This window comes from Narcine bancroftii, chromosome 3 (genome assembly GCF_036971445.1).
Source record: "Narcine bancroftii isolate sNarBan1 chromosome 3, sNarBan1.hap1, whole genome shotgun sequence".
Classification (NCBI taxonomy): Eukaryota; Metazoa; Chordata; class Chondrichthyes; order Torpediniformes; family Narcinidae; genus Narcine; species Narcine bancroftii.
In genome coordinates this window covers 269421386-269434009 of record NC_091471.1, presented here as the reverse complement: position 1 = coordinate 269434009, position 12624 = coordinate 269421386, and the positions used below count along the sequence as shown (strand labels likewise).

Sequence of the window (12624 nt, the reverse complement as noted above, 5' to 3'; positions counted from 1 at the left end):
CACCCATTTACACCTGATTGACCTACATCTCTGCTACATTTTAAAGAGTGGGATGAAACCTGAGCCCCCGGGGAAAGCCCACGCAGACACGGAAAGAGCATACCAATTCATTACAGACAGCGCTGGATTCGAAGCCTGGTCTTGATTGCTGGCGCTGTAACAGCGTTGCGCTAACCTCTACACTAAACATGCCACCATTACTGGGCATTATCAAACAGCAAGAAGAAAAAGTGGGAAAGTAAATGAAACAGTGGTCAATCATGGTCTCACAAAGAAAGAAGCAAGAGTTGGATTTACAGTGCCTTCTATTTTTCTCCTCCCCATCAGCTTACATTACATGAAGTACTTTAAATGTTGTGACTGTTGTATTGTGAGAAAAAAATGACCAGGGATCATATCTTATATTTCTTGTTTTATATGGTCACATTTTAGAAATGCTGGTAGACCAAGGGTCAAGGGAAACCTCTTTGAATAGCGACATAGGGACATGAAAGTGAAGGCAGAGCAACTCATCCATTTGACATTGCATTTCTCTGTCAGTTGTACTTCTGGAGTCTGGATTATTTTTTAAGCTAAATGGAGAAGCAAGTGAGAGGAGTTGAAAAGCCTCCTGTGTAGCCGCCCTGCATTCAGGTGCACAAACACTGACTCGAGTTTGAGTCTGGCTGTGATTTCTTCTTCCCTGTAAAAAGTTAATTATGCTGACAATGCTCAATGCTCATTGATGAATAAAGCCCAATTTTCTGGAGATCATCTGGGATTTAAGAAACCAGAAATGAAAGGGGAGAAGGAACATCATTGTGAGCAAGTGAAACATGGAACTATGCAGATGCTGGGAATGTAGTAAAAACACAGAGATCCTGGAGGAACTCAGCAGGTCTCGCAGCATCCACAGAAGGGCTCAGGCCTACAACATTGGTTCTACAGGTAGATCTTTACTTTAAATGGACACTGAGACCTGCTGACCTATGGACGCTAAGAGACGTGCTGAGTTCCTCCAGCATTTGTGTGTTTTTTTTTCTCAATGATTATGAACAAAATCAGAGCATATTCAGAACACTTGCAAGTGCTTCTGGGAATGCGATAAACTGAATGGACCTCACTCATTATATTATTAATTTATGGTTCATATGTTCTCCAAGTTGAAGTCAAGTAATGCCTCTTGAAGATCATAAAACTACTTTAAATTACATTTAATATCCTGAATAGAAGAGTTGGTTAAAGAGTCTGGGGAGTGAAATGGGAAATAGAATTAGATAAGGTGGCTTAGATGAAGGCAAACATTATCACTAATTTAACAGGCTGAATAACACAACATTGGCCTGACCATTCTTTGATCCTCCAGGCAGGGTATACTTACTTATTCCAGCTATTCAGTCCAATAATAATATATAGCTTATATTTTTCAATTATTTTTTTCCAGGGTAAGGGACTCAAAAATGAAAGGGAAGAGATTTCAAGTGAGGCAAAAAGATTAAAGGAGACTGGAAGGGCACCTTTATTTACACAGAAGTGGGTATGTTTCCAGATATGGTAGCAGAAGAGGGTACAATTGTAATATTTAAGGGACAAGAAAGGGTTGGAAGGATATGGGCTAAACACGGGCAAATGGGAACTGCTTGGATAGGCAACTTGGTCAGCACAGATAAGTTGGGCTGAAGGGCCTGTTTCTGTGCTGTAAAACTCTGAGTGTGGTATCCTTCTTAGAACGCGGATGGCCAAGCGCCACATTTTTGTCTGTCATTCAATTCAATTCCAGTGAAAAGTAAAAGGAAGATTGCAAAGTTTCGTGATCTGTGATTTTTTTTCATGTTGCCCAGCAAATAAGAAGCAACGTAAAAACAAGATGCCCGGAAAAACTTGGCATGTACAATGACCTTGATGCACAGCTAAATGCTGCTTCCTGGACATTCATTGACTCAGGTGTGACCTGCACATTCATGACAAGTATGTGCTCCATGAAACCTGCTTCAGCGCTACTTAAAGGGAACCTGCAGCTACTTAAAGGGAATCTGCAGCTACTTAAAGGGAACCTGCAGCTACTTAAAGGGAACCTGCAGCTACTTAAAAGGAACCTGCAGCTACTTAAAGGGAACGCAGCTACTTAAAGGGAACGCAGCTACTTAAAGGGAACGCAGCTACTTAAAGGGAACGCAGCTACTTAAAGGGAACGCAGCTACTTAAAGGGAACGCAGCTACTTAAAGGGAACGCAGCTACTTAAAGGGAACGCAGCTACTTAAAGGGAACGTAGCTCCAGCTCATGAACGATATCACTGGAAGCTTAACTCAGTCAGGTAAGTGTCCTTCAAGTGATGTCATTGGCCCAAACTCCCTCCCTCAGCACCTTTCAGGGCCCCAAACAGTCCTTACTTGTGAATCTGCAGAAGTCATCTACTGCATCCATTGCTCTGGTTGTGGTCTCCTCTCTATCAGGGAGGTTGGACACAGACTGTCTCTGTTGAGGCTCCAGTTTTTGAGTCTAATGGTGGAGGTAGCAACTGTTTCCAAACCTGGTGGTGTGAGTCTTGTGGTATCTATATCTCTTTCTGGTGGCAGCAGTGAGTATGGAGCATGTCTTGGATGGTGTGGATACTTGATAATTGAGACATGAATGTCTGCAGACACTGTGATTGTAGTAAAATCACACAGAAATGCTGGAGGAACTCTGCTGGTCTCGCAGCATCCATAGGAGGTAAAGATATATTATCAACCCTTCTTCAAGGAAGAAGCAAACAACAGGAAGGCATTAGAATAAATACTGGAGACTGGCAGGGGAAGGAGACCAGACCAACAAAAGGTGCTAGTCCTTCCAAATGAAGCAACATTTAACTTGTGAATCTGCAGGGGTCATCTATTGCCTCTGGTGCTCCCGTTGTGGTTTCTTCTACATGGGAGAGACCTGATGCAGACTAGGAGATCCTTTGTAAAGCACTTCAGCTCTGTCTTGCGCAATAGCATTAATCTCCCAGTGGCCACCCATTTCAATTCCCCATCTGATTCTCTTGCTGACATGTCTCATACACTGCCAGACCTACTAATTGTAGGAAGAACACCTCATCTTCGGTCTGGGCACCCTCTAACCCAATGGCATTATATAGATTTCTTCGGTTTTCATGAAACCCACCCCCTCAATTTCTTCTCCCGTCTTTTTTTCTTTCTCTCACTCTCTCTCTCTCCTCTAACAAAGCCAAAATTAATTCTCACCTTTCCTCTTATCACATCCAATTCAACCTTTTGTCTGTTAGTCCATATTCCTCCCCCCCATTCATCCCCCTTTCTCTCCCCAGCCTTCAATTCAGATGCCTGTGTTCTTTTTGCTTATACCTTGCAGAAGGGCTCAGGCCTGAAATGTCGGTAATATATATTTACCTTCTATGGAGATTGTGAGATTGGCTGAGTTTCTCTCGCATTTCTGTGGTTTGACTACAATCATGGAGTTTTGTGTTTTTCTTTATTTAGCCTTCCCTCCCTCAGAACCCATACACTTCCCACTCTGATTGTGAGCTCCATCTTCCCTCACAACCCTTGCCAGTAGCTTCTCACTTTCTGGTTATTGCAGAATTGAGCCCACTTCATTATTATCACACCTTCTGGCTTCTTTTCTGACACCCTGCTATTCACCCCTGCACTCTAACCTGAGTCCTTTCCCAACCTCCATTCTGAACCTCTTTACCATTTCCAATCTTGACCTTTCCTGAACAGCCAACACCTTTTCATTCATCTTCGAATCCCTTCCAATCCCTCATTGCTTGGTGACCTGGATCAGGAATCCAGTCTCCGCTGATTTCCTTTGCAAAGGTAAGACCTTTTTCAATGCCACGCAGAATATTTTGAACTGTGTTCCCTGAAGTCGCCTCCCTTGGGGCTTGGAACTCTCCAGGTATAATGTCCTCTATATCACTGCACATCAGTTCCTAAAGATAGGCCAGGTTTAGATGGGCAGCATCAAGGTGCTGAAGTAAAAGGAGTTAATATTGTCAACATTCACTACAAAATATGTTCTCTAACTGAGTTGCAGAAGGACCCCTGACTGCAAGCTTGTTACATATTAAGGAAAAAAAAACATAGAAGCATAGAAGATAGGAGCAGGAGTAGGTCATTCAGCCCTTCGAGCCTGCTCCGCCATTCAATGAGATCATGGCTGATCTTAAAGTTCAGTACCCCGTCCCCGCCTTCTCTCCGTAACCCCTAATTCCCTTATAGTGAAGAAATATATCTAATTCCCTCTTAAATATATTCAATGAACCTGCCTCTACTGCCCTCTGTGGCAATGAATTCCACAGATTCACCACCCTCTGGGTAAAGAAATTCTTCCTCATCTCGGTTCTAAATGGTTTGCCTATTATCCTCGAACCATGGCCCCGGGTTCTGCACATCCATTCTGTCCAGTCCTGCCAGAATTTTATATGTCTCTATGAGATCCCCTCTCAATCTTCTAAACTCCGCGAGTACAATCCCAATTTGCGCAATCTTTCCTCATAAGTCATTCCTGCCATTCCAGGTATCAGCCTGGTGAATCGCCTCTGCACTCCCTCCAATGCAAGAACATCCTTCCTTAGATAAGGCGACCAAAACTGCACACAATACTCCAGGTGTGGTCTCACCAAGGCTCTGTGCAGCTGCAGTAAGGTATCCTTATTCCTATACTCAAACCCTCTTGATATGAAGGCCAACATACCATTTGCCTTTTTAACCACCTGATGTACCTGCATGCTTGCCTTCAGTGACTGGTGTACAAGAACCCCTAGGTCTCTCTGCACTTCCCCATCTCTCAATCTATTGCCGTTCAAATAGTAATCTGCCCTTCGGTTTGTATTACCAAAGTGGATAACCTCACATTTATCCACATTGTAATGAATTTGCCATGTATCTGCCCAGTCTCCCAATTTATCCAAATCACACTGGAGCTTCCTGACCCCCTCTTCAGTGCACACAACCCCTCTTAGCTTAGTGTCATCTGCAAATTTGGAGATATTACATCCAATCACCTCATCTAGATCATTAATGTAAATTGTGAACTGCTGGGGTCCCAGTACAGATCCCTGTGGCACCTCACTGGTCACCGCCTGCCACTCAGAAAACGAGCCGTTTATCCCAACTCTCTGTCTTCTATCTGCCAGGGAGGAAGGAAAATATTCAAGACTCAAGTTATTGTCACGTAATAGTGCAGAACATGTAACATTACATACAATTGCCTTCAACCTGCTGTAAGGCAGAAAAAGAGTCATCATTAATGTTTTCCGGTGCCCCGTAAAGAAAGAGAGTCACTGAGAGTCCGTGGATTCACCTGTAGAGCCACTTGTATGCACTCCCCCAAATTGGGATGATGTCTCCTCTGTTGAGGAGAATGAATGATAAGGTGACATATGGGGACAGGAATTTGTAAGGAAGTAGATTATAAAGTGCACCTTAAAAAGGTTTAAAAAAAAAATCTTACAATGAAAAAATGGCACTAAAGTATGAGCTACAGTGTTCAAAGAATGTCAGTTGTTACTGAGCAGTTTTACCTATGGTTGGTTGTAGGGAATGAGGGAATGTGGATCACGTGCAGGCAGAAGGGATTTACTTCAATTTAGCCTTATTTTTGGTGCATACATAGTGAACTGAAGCGTCCCTTTGCTTTACTGCTCTATGTTCTACAATGTTCTATCGTTTGACACAGGGGGTCAGAAGAGAGCTTTTGGATTCATCATTCATAAAGGCAATTACAGCAATATTTCGATGCAGAAAAAAATCCAGTATTCTTATAGATTCTTTTAAGTCTGTTTCAGTAAGTCCCAAAGTGATTTGAGGAAAAAGTGGCTCTGTTGTAAAACCGAGTGCTGCAGCTAATTTATGTACAGCGTGCTCCCATGAGCAGTAACGTGATGATGACCAGAAAATCTCTTAGAAATGCTCATTAAAAGATTGGCCAGGACACCAGGAAACCCTCCCTGTCCTTTGAGACATTGCCATGGGACCATTTAGTTCCCCCTGAGAGGACTGAGGGGGCCTTGTTTTACCATCTCATCCGAAAGACAGTGCAACAGTCCCTCTCTAAGGCACTGCTGAGGCATTTGTTGCACAAGAAGGGGTTTGTGTGACACTGCACGCCAGAAATACTCAGACAGTTTTTAAGAAGTGACTTGGTATGCCATGTAGGTGGTTGTGCTTGACATCAATTATCTGGTTGTCTCCTCCATCTCTTGCATAGTTATAAGGTGTATCGTGCAACACATGACAGGAGTAAGAACTGTCATTTCTGTCAATATTTCCCCACTGAAGGACATGCAACCAAGCATTGCAAAACCTTTGTAACTTACCAAAAGAGAAAAAAAAAACATATTCTAACGTGGAATTGTTAATCAAAAAAGTTTGCACATGAATCCTCAACGTGTTCCAGCTATTTTCTCTTTTGCACTGCTTTAATGTTGGCATTGACCTGTAAAAACAACAATCAGGTACAATAAACACTAACAGTGAGAACAGGGCAGAGAATCTGGATGATGGGTGAGTCGACCAATGACATAAATTTCCTCCTGAGTGAATTATTTTCTGATACATGTATCATAGGATTCCCCCAAAAATCAAAAATAAATTGGTAGCTGTTTTCCAAAAAGACAAATTAATGAAATGTTTAATGAAATGTTAGAGGTACACTGCATTGATTTTATAGCTTTGTGTTTTACTCTTGGAAGTAAAATAAATCTGAATTTAGTCTTGTTTCTGAAACTTAGCAGCTGATTTTTGTGTTTTCCTCTTGCGGAAACCCCCTCCTGGTGTGAAATTTGGCCCCTTCATTCTGCAGGAAATATGTACTGTCCCTGGTTGGTATATATTGCATGGTAATAGCATGACTTTACAAAAGGATGGATAAAAGGATTTGGGCCAGATTGAGAAGGGGTTCATTGAAGAGAAGTTTGGATCTGGGGAGATGGGTGGAGATTGAGATTTCAATTAGCAGGTCAGATCTGAAGCAAAGCGGTGGTTGGTGGTTAGAGCTTGGGCTGATTGTGGGTGAGATGTATACAGGGTAATGGGCCCGAAGTTAGGATGGCATGGTTAGTGTAGTGGTTAGCACAATGCTATTACAGAACCAATGACCCAGGTTCGAATCTGGCGATGTCTGTAAGGAGTTTGTATGCTGTCCCCGTGTCTGCGTGGTTTTCTTCCAGGTGCTCCAGTTTCCTCCCACTGTTCAAAATGTACTAGGGTTGGTTAATTATGGTATTGGCTGGCACAAGTTTGTGGGCCAGAAGGGCCTGTTACCATGCTGTATCTCTAATTTTTAAAAAAAGTTTCAGACTCAGTAGGATCTTTGACTGGGACAGAGCAATGAAAACACAGTTACCTACAAATGTACAGTGATTATTCCTATCACAGCAATACCACAAAATATCCATTTCAATCATGTCTTCTGAAATAAACAGTGTTATAGCAACTGAAATTTTTGTCCTCCCTTGATATTAAATTTTGTTTCCAAATTCTAGCTGTATTCCTGTATCGATTTTGTCAAAATTAACCTTTTTGATATCTACATTTTCATTCCAGCTTATCCAATCATTTCTCTCCCTCAAACAATTTGTTTAAAAAAAATTTGATTGTGCCACTGGCCACGAGGTAAACGAAACAATGAAGAAATCAAGAATTCTAACTAAATGACAATGGATACCGCCGTCATGCCCAAGACCTCAAGAAACTGCAGAGGTGTGAATATATCAGGGAAACCAGTGTCCCTTCCATTGACCTCTTCACTGCCTTGGGAAAGCTGCCAATATATTAATGCACCCACCCTGCTTACACTCTCTTCTCACACCTTCCCATGGACAGAAGGTCATGAGCTTGAAAACAAGAATTTCCAGATTCAAGGGCAATTTCATTCCTGCTGATGTCAGACTCTTAAATGGACCTCTCATTAATAAATGAAGCACTTCTCTGTTCCACTGGACTTCCCTGCATTTTGTCCCAGTAACATTATTACTTGCTCTCTTTTACTTGATTATGACACCATATCCTGGGCTTTTGTTTTATTAGGTGGCACAGTTAGTTTAGTGGTTAGCGCCACTCTACTGCAGCACAAGGTGACCAAGGTTCAAATCTGGCGCTGTCTGTAAGGAGTTTGTACATCCTCCCCTTGTTCACGTGGGTTTCCTTCTGATGCTCCTGTTTTTCCAGTTTCCTCCCACTAAAAACATGGGGTTTATAGGTTAATTGGTGTATTTTGGAAAGCACAAGTTCATGGGCTGGAAGGCATGTTACTGAGCTGTATCTCCAAATTAAAAATGTTTTTTTTGCCCTACCTGCTCTACTTACTTTTGAGCTGACCTGCCTGAATAGCAGACAAAACAAAGCTTTACACTGTATCCTGGTGTACATGACAAGAAAACAATTCAAATGTTATCTTGTTTCTTTACAAGTTGGCTCAGTGGTGCAACTAGTAGAGCATCAGCCTCCCTATTCTAGTGACCATGGTTCAATCCAAAACTCGGGTGCAATCCTTTAGCACAGTTTCCCACAAATGCTACGGTTTTCTCCCACATTTCAAAGATGTGGTGGTTGGTGGTTTAGGTGGCCATGGTAGAATCTGGGGAAAGTTGATGGAATGTGCCTTAAATAAAATTAGTGGTTGTGAGAGTAGTGGACTTGGTGGATTGAAGGCCTGTTATGGCGTTCTAATACTCTGTGACCAGACATGACACTGTTGCACAACATCCAGTGCCCTCAGCTTGCTGGGGAATTTCAGGGAGTAATTAAAAAATATTTCACTCATGGAGTCAAGTGCAGGCCATACCAGCTATAGGTGGCAAACTTTATTCCTTAAAGGACATGTATAAACCAAATGAGTTTTACAACAGTCCAGCATATGGTCAACATATGAAACTGCATTTAAGGAAATAGTAATCTGGAATTTATTGAATTATCAGATGTTAAATTCCTGATGTGCCATGATGCAATTTTACCTCATTTATCTATTTCTCTAACCTAGTTATTCAACGTTGCACTCCCCTACCAGGCAAATCAGATGCTACTGATTTCAGGCTGTTGATACTGAAATAACCTGTTAGCTTCATTTACAGAGAGTTATTGAAGGGTTACACAAACATGAATATCAGAATTTATTGTCAAGGTCAAGTCACAAAATTCAGTGTTTTGCGACAGCATCGCAGAGCAAACTTTCATATTATGAACCATATCTTACAACAATATATATTTTTAAAAAAGTGCACAAAAAGTGAGGCAGTGTCTTTGGTTCATTGATTATTCAGGAATCTGATAGCAGTGGGGAAGAATCTGTCCTTGTACTGCTGTGTGCTTGTCTTTAAACTCCTGTACTTTTTTTCTGATGGTAGAAGAGTGAAGAGGGCATGGCCTGGGTGGTGAGGGGTCTTTGAGGATAGAGGCTGCTTTTTTAAAACACTGCCTCTTGTAGATGTCCTCGATGGAGCTTGTGATGTTGCAGGCTGAGTTAACAGCCCTCTGGAGTTTTTCCTTGTCCTGAGATTTGGCACCTCCATACCAGGGTTTGATGCAACCAGCCAGAATGCTCTCCATGGTACACCTGCAGAAGTTTTCAAGAGTCTTCGATGACATTCTGAATCTCCTCAAACACTTCACAAAGTATAGCCTCCTTTGTGATTTCAAAACAGGGCTCTGGAGACTACTAATTTCTCCTTTACCTATTAATACTGATCTCATTTTTATTCTGCCTGGATTATATCACCAGTTGTATGAACAGATCCTCCAAAATCCTTACTTGTGGCAGCCACACAGGGTAGGTAAGATAAACTAACTACAATAGTACAAATTTAACTTTGCACAAATGCAAGACAAAAAGATAATAAATATCAGAGGATTGATCAGTATTCACAGTTGCATTTAGTGGAAGGACATAAAGTGATGTTTTAGTTGTGTAGACAGATTGCTTGGTGGTCCTGGGGTAGTTCATGGTTAGGGTTAGAGCATACAGGGAGGTTCAAGAGTTTAATAGCACATGGAAAAAAATGTTCTTGAACCTGGAAGGACATACCTTCTGGCTGGAGGGAGTATTGGGAAGAGTTTGTGACCAGGGTAATGGGGATCCTTTATGATGCTGCCTGTCTTCTAGAGGCAGATGTGATGATTTCAATGGATGGGAAGCTGGTGCGTGGACTTGGCTAGGTTAGTCATTTTATTGCAGCCTTCTGTGTTCCTGGGCACTCGAGATGCCTAACCAAGCTGTGAATCTACTTGACAGTATACGTTCCACAGTACACTTGTAGAAGTGTGATAGAGTAATCGATGATATTTCAAATGTCTTCAAACCTTTTAGAAACCGGTTAAGGGAACTTGCATTGCTCAATGATCCTATAACCTAGATATCTTTGGGATAGGCTAGGAAAACAAATCGCCTGGAGAAATCCCACACGGACACAGGAGAATATTCAGATTCCACACAGAGCTTTGGAGGTCAGGATTGAAACCAGTTCATTTGGTACTTCAGTTTATTTGAACTTTCTATTTTTGGCAAATTAAATTTCAATGATTTTGGTCATTACTTATTACCGTCGTTCCCACCAGCACTCCTGACATTAATCAGCAAAAATACTGGTGTGAATTCAGTTTGCTTGTTATTTTTCTCTAAATACAGAGACTATTTGTAATTTTAGAGGAAATACAGCCCTTAATGCCTTTCTTCCCCAACTTTAATCATATTATTGGAATGTTTATTTTCCATTTTTTTTTACCTGCCATGTTGATATTTTCTTTTTTTGTGACATTTCATACCGAAAAAAAAGTCATTATGATTGTGTTACTGCTTGGAGAGGCCAGAGAAATGTTCAAACAATCTGCTTGAGCAACTCAGCAGGTTGAGCAGTGCCAATGAGAGAAAAAGAATGGTTGCTATTTTGGCTGGAACCCTTCATCGAGTCTTGGTGAAAGATTCCGGCCTGAACCATTGACCATTTTTGTTCTCCCACTGATGCTGTTCAACCTGCTGAGATCCTCCAGCGGGTTATTTGTTGCTCTGAACTTCGGCATCCGCAGTCTCCAGTGTGACTGCAGAAATATTATCCACTGATGCAAGGAGAAAGTGCATCATCAAATATTTAATGGAGATGTACAGTATTGCTTCAGGTAAGGCATAAGGTATGTCATTTGCTGCATGTGGGAACTCCATAGACTTAAAATCTCGTCCGAAAGATGGGGCCTTTGGCTGTCCTGGGCTCAAGTATCGAATGCAATTTCATCTTGAATCGGGCAGCAGGAAGAATGGAGTTAAACATGAAAGTCTCCAAATGCTGTGATTGCAATATAAACACAAAATGCCAGTCTTGCAGCTGTGGTGGTGCACCACTGGCCTACTGCAGGGGGCAACCTCTGTATCTGCAGGAGTGTAAGGGGACAGGACAACACCTGGCCGGCTGTCAATCAGTCGGCCTGAATGGATCAAGCCCCACCCGGTTGGGTGTCAATCACCCTCTGGGATACAAGCCTGTGCCGGCCTCCCGAGGCCTCACTCAGAGTGGCTGCAGCCACAGCCAACCTGGCTCTGTGGAAGTCTTTGTGGACTGTTGTTCAGTCTTTACCTTTGTGTGTGTCTGATTCTGGCTAACAGTGCACCACAGCCGTGTCTGTAGGAGGTTAAGATATATTACTGACATTTTGGGCCTGAGTTCTTCCTCAAAGTATGAGTAAAGAAAAGAGACAGGCATCTTTATTCGAAGGTGAGGAAAAATGGGTAAGAATGGGAGAGGGAGGAGTCCAAACCAACAGACAAAAGATGATCGTTGGATATGATAAGAGGAAAGATGAGAATTGATTTTGGCTCTATGAAAGGAGACTGAGGGAAAGGGGACAGACAGGCAGGGAGAGCTATTGGGACTAAATGGCTTCCCCTATTCCTATTGTTACTTAGTTTAATATCCACTGATTATTATTTGGAGTAGTTTTGTGGCTATGAGAGGTAGATTTCTACCGTACATTGTTTCCAAGGATATGAGTTTGCATTAGAGATGGTACATGGAACATTTGTGAGGATACTACCTCAAGAATGTTAATTTTGAGGAAAGATTGGCTGACTGAGGTTGTTTAGTTTGGAACTGGGAACTCTCATGGACATTTAACCAACATAAAAAAAATATGAATTTTCCTTAGCCGTTACTAATTACTTGGAGTGGTGGTTGTCTGGATGTAGTAGCCTTAAAGGGTTTTAATGAGGGAAACCTCTAAGTTTTAAAAAAATTATCTGGATGGCCATCTAATGTTCCATAATCTACAAAGCTACAGACTGAAAAATAATGGCAATGGAAATAATGAAACCATGGAACAAAATGGCTGTAAATTCCTTTAATTCTAGATTCTGCAAAACATTTCCCTGATTTATTTTCCCTTGGTAAGTAGGCGATTGGAAGAACTTCCAACAACTTCTTGTCCCATCCACATTCTGAACTGAGATTTAGAGGTGCGATCAGCTGAGGCAGTCACACAGGCCACTCTCACTCCACTGACACACCCCCGCATGGGGGTTTGCGATGAATTGTTGGAACTGATTAAATTAAACTTTCTTGCTCACCCGTTCAACCCTGGATATTGAGTTTTTGGTCGCTGTGGGAAGAAAACGCAGGCTGATCCAACATTTTTGTGCATCAGTGTATCAGGCATAC

The 12624-nt window shown here is 41.9% G+C and overlaps 1 long non-coding RNA gene across 1 annotated transcript in view; it reads left to right on the top strand.

Moving 5' to 3' along the window:
* The window catches only part of LOC138758750 (uncharacterized), a 115289-nt gene extending 107222 nt beyond the window's left edge, over positions 1-8067 (top strand). The window contains exon 4 of the long non-coding RNA XR_011354415.1: positions 7532-8067. This is a non-coding gene — a long non-coding RNA (uncharacterized lncRNA). The remainder of the gene's footprint in view (positions 1-7531) is intronic.
* The last annotated feature ends 4557 nt before the right edge of the window (positions 8068-12624 follow it).